The sequence below is a fragment of the Rhinatrema bivittatum genome, chromosome 11, assembly GCF_901001135.1.
Source record: "Rhinatrema bivittatum chromosome 11, aRhiBiv1.1, whole genome shotgun sequence".
NCBI lineage: Eukaryota > Metazoa > Chordata > Amphibia > Gymnophiona > Rhinatrematidae > Rhinatrema > Rhinatrema bivittatum.
The window spans coordinates 80,405,493-80,412,621 of NC_042625.1; the positions used below are offsets into that span (position 1 = coordinate 80,405,493).

The following is a 7,129-nucleotide window of genomic DNA, read 5'->3' on the forward strand; positions in this document are numbered from 1 at the left end:
CGTGTGTGTGCACAAGTCCCGATGGGCGAATATCTCACATTGGTAAAAAAAAAAGGACAGAATATGGGGGGGATGGGGCGAAGAGATGTGTGCGCAAGTGCCTACACGCCTGGGCTGCGTAGCTTTTCTTATGCTATGGATGAGGCGTAAGTTTGAATTATTACATTTACAGGTATCTAGGAAGTATTTAAGGGGTCTTGGTTAACTGGAAGTGGGGGGGTGCAAGCTAACGCACCAGGGTGGTTTGGAGCTGTAGACTGGACAAACTGGTGGATGATCTGGTGAAACTGGATGCACGCCTGTTATATAAAATTCCCTCACTTACGCGGCTCAAACCTGACCTTACGCTGCCGAGCGCACACATACGCGCGCCTGGGCTATTTTATAACATGTGCGCGTATGTGCATGCGTAATATAAAATTGTTGCGTCTTGGGGGGGGGGGGGGCATGCCGACAGTCTCGCGTACACGTGCGCCCGCCCACCCGTCTGAAAGTTTCCGTCCCTGCGATGGCTGTTGGGTAAATGGAAAATAATTAGTCTCAAGAAACCATTGGTTTTCCTAAATCCTAGCCACCCATGTATCTGTGAGAAAATGTACCTTGACAAGTCAGCGTTAAAGTGGACCTCTTCCTTTGTGAAAGCAGACGAGGCCGAGGGTCAAAGGCCAGGACACAGCTGACTCTTCGATCCAGACTTTCCTTATAAATGCGGTGGTCAAGTCGGGACTATTTTACCACTTTGTTATTTTTCAGCAGATGGGGGAAGGCTTTAGATAGAGTTTAAGCTACAAAAATGGTTAAATAAATATTTTTCCAACCTTCCTACACCTCTGTTTCTCCCATCTCCCCTTTACTTTTCCATATGTAGCTTCTCTCTCATCTTGCTTGTCCATTTTATTTTCTTGTTTTTATTCTTTCTCTTCAAACTCATCTTTATTTTCCTTGTTTTTCTATTTCCTTAAATCTTTTCTGGATGCCCCTTCATTCTCAATTCTCCACCTGTTGTATCCTTTACCTCAATCCCTTCCGTCTCTTTTTTCTTCCAGTCTTGTGTCTCTATATATATCTTCTCCTTCTCCTTCCTCTTCTTCTTCCTCTTCCCCTTTCAGCACAAGCATCACCTTAGAAGGATATTTTGGAGGTCTATATGAAGGTATCCATCACTTTAAGCGTTGGGCAATAATTCCCAAGTATGGGCTTTGTTTCAGTTCAATTCTTTTATTTTTGGTGCATTTTCTGGCTGAATTTCATTTCGTGGAGATTTTCCTTTGGATTATTCAGGTCATTTGTTTTGGAAAATTGCATACACAAACTGCTAAAATGAATGACCCAAAATGTGTTTTCTCTTCTGTTCATGCTCTGCATGTGGCCTGTTCCTTTGCACTTCCGTTAACTACATGTTTTCCTATTTGTCTATGCTATATCTGTGTCAGGTTAGTCTGTTTGTTGTAAGTAATATTAACATCGATTAGTGGAAAGTAGGTATTACATTAATGGTTCCCTTGCAATGAGATGAACTGAAAATTGATGCATTCATTTCAGTTTTCTTTTTCTGATCATCTGAATGCTCATTCCTGGATCTATAACACAGGGAGGCAGGAAGGGGCTCCCCCCAGCTATATGAAGGTATCCATCACTTTAAGCGTTGGGCAATAATTCCCAAGTATGGGCTTTGTTTCAGTTCAATTCTTTTATTTTTGGTGCATTTTCTGGCTGAATTTCATTTTGGGAGATTTTCCTTTGGATTATTCAGGTCATTTGTTTTGGAAAGTTGCATACACAAACTGCTAAAATGAATGACCCAAAATGTGTTTTCTCTTCTGTTCATGCTATGCATGTGGCCTGTTCCTTTGCACTTCCGTTAACTACATGTTTTCCTATTTGTCTATGCTATATCTGTGTCAGGTTAGTCTGTTTGTTGTAAGTAATATTAACATTGATTAGTGGAAAGTAGGTATTACATTAATGGTTCCCTTGCAATGAGATGAACTGAAAATTGATGCATTCATTTCAGTTTTCTTTTTCTGATCATCTGAATGCTCATTCCTGGATCTATAACACAGGGAGGCAGGAAGGGGCTCCCCCAGCTTCACTGCATTGATTTCTCTTCCTCTAGTGCCATCTGCTGGCAGCGACGCTGCTCTGCTCCGATATGTGAGATTAGAATGATTATGTAAGCATTAAGAAAAGCATTAGCAGTGAATTTCAGAAACCGAGATCATATCCAGCATAGCCTGGCTTATGAGTCAGGTGGATTCCTGCCATCGTTTCTATAGACATTACCCGGTGAGGTTCTCAAGTCCATGCTCTTTTCCTGCCAGCAGATGCCAGACGGTACCAATAAGGTAGAGGATAAGGTGATTAGAACGTTTTGCGATGCCTTCTTGTTTTACATTCAAATAAATGCCTTATTTGTTCTGATGTCAGTATCAGGTAGCATGACATGTTATTAGGAGGCAGCCAGTCATACACGATCTAATCAACGTGTGTGGCTGCTGAGTGATCTACCATACCTGTTCCAACCACAAGCAAAGTATTGTCCAACTATGCATTTTATTATTATTCATTTAGTCAATTTCTCCATTTTTCGAGGGGGAAGTGGGATTTTTAACCAGCAGACTAAGCTTTTTGAAAATCCATCCCTTAATACATAGGCCTCCTGGTCTGGCCAGTTTTATTCCAGCTGCAATTCTATAGATCTGTTGTGCTTGATCTTTCTACATTGTGGCTGCTCAGCAACAGCGGGAAATTTTAATAGGGACTAATCTTAGCCCGCTAACTCTTTGAGTTGGCCAGCTAGATCCGTTTGAAACTTTCTTACAGAGCTGGAAGAGCAGGGGGTTCTGTGGGAGTTCTGCCTTACTTAACTTTAAATAACCATAGACCCCCTCCCCAGACCACTCCCATACAGAATGAGTTGAGCGATGCTATCAAATCATTGCAATAGTAGTTTCACAGGGATGGGAGACTTGACTGACCTGCCTGACTGCAGCACTCTGCCATGATTAGCTGTGCAAAAAAAAAAATGTCTTTGACTTGTTTTAGGGGGTTTTCTTTTTACCGAGTTGTTGAACACCATAAAATTCAGCACTCGTGCGGTCAATTAACACGCAGTTTCCATTAATGTTGGTTTAAATCTCAAGACTGCAAAGTTCCATCCGTCGAGCAAATATACGGAGCGGTTTAATTCCCAGAATACTGAGAGCCAACATTTCCTGAATTCCATATGGATGGCTTCACATATTCATTTAGTAGCAAGGTGAATACCTGGGCTCGTTTCTTGCATTCTTTCACAGTTTTGCGCAGAATTTTGCATTCTTGCTGCTTGCGGTGCATCATTAAGCAGTCTATGCACACAAGCCCTGGAATCAATCATTCAGTAGGATGGGTGGCTGCCACGTGCCTGGGCTTATGCTGGCTTCCCTTATTATATTTTTTTTTTAAGAACAATGAAGTTAGTGAAGGGCAATCAAAATAGGAGCAAACAGGAAGGCAATAATACAAATGTGGGCAGATATAGAGAAAGACACAGGAATCTGGGACCAGTATGACTGATATGCAAGCAAGGAGTTATGTATGAAGAAAGAAGAAAATAGTTCCTCCAATCAGAAAGTGGGTTATTGGAGGCAAATCGGAGAGCTGCAAGCGTGGAGCTGCCCTGGCCAAGGTGTAAAATGATAGAGGAATGGGAGGAGGAAACCTGGAAATAGAGAGCTAGGAGTAGGCTGCAAGTCCCTTTGGTGTCAGTGTTTCTTTGTTAGCATGACATGGGTAGACACAATAATCCATCGCTTTCTTCTGTCTTTTGGTCGCTTTCAGGATAGATGAGCTGACAGTATTTTGGGCTTGGATTGGCTCATCCCAGCTGAAGTCTTGTCTGGATTTGTAATTTGGTGGTAATCTGCTTCAAATGAAAACCTTGGGTTTTTTTCTGAACATGTGTTGCGACCGTCGCTGCCCGACGTCTCCACTCCGCCCTCCTTACCTCCTTGGCGACTCCCTCTTGCAAAAGTGGAAGGTTAGCTGCCACGGCGTCCTTCTGCCGTCTTCCTCCGGCGTCCCCAGAGTGGCTCGACGCTGCAATCCGCCATGATTCACAAGGGCCTACGGGCGCGCACGCGCGCGGCACAGCCCCGACTGATGTACCAGCAGTGGCGCGAACCTCAGGGGCGTCCCCCTGAGATGATGTCATCCATACCGGATATATAAGGTATTTGAAATCGCTAACTAATCGAGTTAGCAAGGATAAGGGGTTACTCTACCTAAGCTACTCTGCCTCCTCGGACTTACCAGAGGTACCCGCTCCTCGGGGGCCTCGCTCTCTCTTTGTTTTTCAGATCACAGTCTGGAACCGGTATTCGCTCCTCGAGGGCCCATGTTCCCGGACTGGTTGCTGAATACTTCTGCCTGGAAGTCATCGCTGCCTACTTCATCAGTGAGTCACCATCTCTCTCTCAGAGCTTTCCCTGGAACCAGGTTCTCGCTCCTCGAGGTCCTAACTCATTCCAACACCTGGGCTACTTCTATGAGACTATTGTGTGAGTGTTACCATCAAGGTTCGGTACCGGAACTCTGCATACCCTGCCTACTCACTATATTTAGTTTCTCCACAACTTAGCCATCTTGGGCTCAGTGTTCCAGTATCTGAGGGACTACAGCCCAGCCGGGCGCTTCCAGCTCACCATTGCCACCTCTGGTGGTTCAATATACTGTTTAATAAAAGAACTAGTGTGTGTGTCAGTCTCTATACTCTGTGCCTGACCGGTGGTCCCTCTCGGGATCTTCCCCCGGGGGCGTGGTCATCTGCCCCCGGCCCAAGGATCCACCCACAACTACCACAAATAATAACAACATGATTGACTTAGTATGAGAAAAGAGTTGCCATTCACCTCAGGTCAATTGAATGTGCTGATCCAGTCCTGCTTTTGCCCCACTGCATGCATGGAGTTGTAGTTCTGATTTTCATAGGGACATCAATGGGACGATCAGAAGTACAGCTGTAGTTGAGCGATAAGGATGCACCAAGTTAGAAGTTTTTAGTAACCTACATAAGCATATTAATGTTAAAATCAAACTGCCTAATTTGTTCCTAACAATTAGGTTTAATTTACACACCTAGTTTATTATTTTACATTGTTACCGTACTATGATGGCACACGAGTAATTTGTAATCTATACCACCCATATTTCTCTTTATTGTGCCCTTCTGTAAACCGTTGTGATGGTATTTAACTTAATGACGGTATAGAAAAATTTTTAAATAAATAAATATGCATGCAATGGGGTAAAACCAGGACTAGATCAGCATGTTGAGTTTGGAGACCCTGAGGACCCTCATAAGGTATTGACTGAACCCATTTGGATTTCCCTGAAACTATTAGTACCTGGGGTTTAAAGCTTAAAGTGGCAGCCCTATTTGAATATTTTAAAGAGGCCTTCCATAAATGACATCTCACTATTTTGGCATGAAATCAGCCCCCACTCCCCTTTCATCACACTTGGTCACGAATCTCCAAAACCCCTTGTCACATAAGCGGTAACCCCCCCGTCAGAGTGTGACATCATTTATGGACGGCCCCAAACTGTTTTATCAATCCTTAATGAACTCAGATTTACCCTCCTTTCTGAAGAAGGAAAGGCAGGATGATTTCCAATGGTTTATACAGATCTCTCGCTTACCTTGTGTAGCCTGTGAATCTGAGAGGCGATTTTGGAGCAGTTAGACATCAAAGGAGTGTCCACAGTTCAGTGCCCCCTCAACGTGGCTCACCCATCCAGGCTTCACATCAAAGTGGAGTCCTCTGAATTGTGGTGAGCCATCCTAGGCAAGATTCAGCTCACACCCAGCTGTCACTGTCAAGTCAACTGAAGCATTCTGAAGGGTGTGACACCAATATAAACAAAGTCGCCCATTCTCACAGTGGGAAGGCCTCAGTGACTATGGCATATCTCTATCCCACTTCTCTGTCTGTGTTACTGTGGTGTAAAGCGTAAAATCAGACAATCAAACTGATTCCTAAAAATAGATAATATTTTCTAGGGGCTCTTGAGTTCCTTTAACTACAGGTTGGGTTGTGCAGGGTTAACGCTAACGATAATTGTTACAGTGATGCTGACAGAGCTCTGATATGCACATTCTATTCCTAAAGGTAAAAACATGAGCCAAGAAGCCTGAGTGTAGCGTGAAGTGGGACAAAGGAATCGGCCGCGTCGGCTGCGCACAGTAGCCAGTCTCCCCCGCCCCTTCTTCAGCAAGGGCTACGTGTGCAAACTTTAGCCTGTTTGGGTTGGAAACTCACCTCACCGCGTTTCTTGCCAGCAGAAAACCACCATCGTACACAACCCGAAATTCCAGAGATACCTGCCCGCTTCTCACTTTCTTGCTTCATTTTATGTCTGAGTCACTTCTTTGTCCGCTGAGCTGCTAATGACCTTTCTGAATGCCTCTTCTTCTCTTTGCTCATTGTAAGTTTTTGAAGCGTGTTAAAAACAATGGCTCAGCTCCCTGGCTTCCTCGAATCCTAGGGCTCACTCGCTGTCACTGAGGTGGTTTCCAGTCCCCGATGGCCAATGAGAGCAATTTATCAGTGCCGACGTGACAGTGACCAGGTAATCCAGGATTCTGATCAGCCCATGAATGTGGCTCTGTGCTAAGTAAAATATTTACCAATACCAGAACTATTTAATAATCTCTCTTATTATTCCCTCTGTCTTTTTTTTTGTTTCTCTGTAAGCTTTACTCGGGGAATTGGATAAGCCTTTCAACCCAGCGCCAGCCACAGTGCCATGAGGCAGCCTATGCCCAAACAAGGAGTCCGACCTTCTGGGAACACATGAACATGAGATTAAGGGCCAGCCTTACCTGTCAGGTGCCCCTAGATGCAGGAGCAGGAGATGGTACCCCCTCCCACAATGTAGGAGCTGGATGGGGCAGGGGAGAAATGCAGTAGTTCTGCCTGCTTAGATGTGTGTTGTGAGGAAAGGGATGCCTTATCACTGAGCACTGGTGTCTCATCGCACTATTTCCCTTAAAGGTGCAGGGGTGAGTCAGTGGTATTTCTTTTTTTATGGGACTAATGATGCTGATCCTCAAATACAACTTCATCAGGCTTCTAAGAATGGATATGGG

At 44.4% G+C, this 7,129-nt stretch overlaps 1 long non-coding RNA gene across 1 annotated transcript in view; it reads right to left on the reverse strand.

Moving 5' to 3' along the window:
- LOC115073166 overlaps window positions 1–6,351 on the reverse strand; it is a 44,594-nt gene extending 38,243 nt beyond the window's left edge. The window contains exons 1-2 of the long non-coding RNA XR_003851941.1: window positions 5,680–6,351; window positions 4,890–4,997 (exon numbers count right to left, since the gene is read on the reverse strand). This is a non-coding gene — a long non-coding RNA (uncharacterized LOC115073166). The remainder of the gene's footprint in view (window positions 1–4,889; window positions 4,998–5,679) is intronic.
- Window positions 6,352–7,129: the final 778 nt, after the last annotated feature.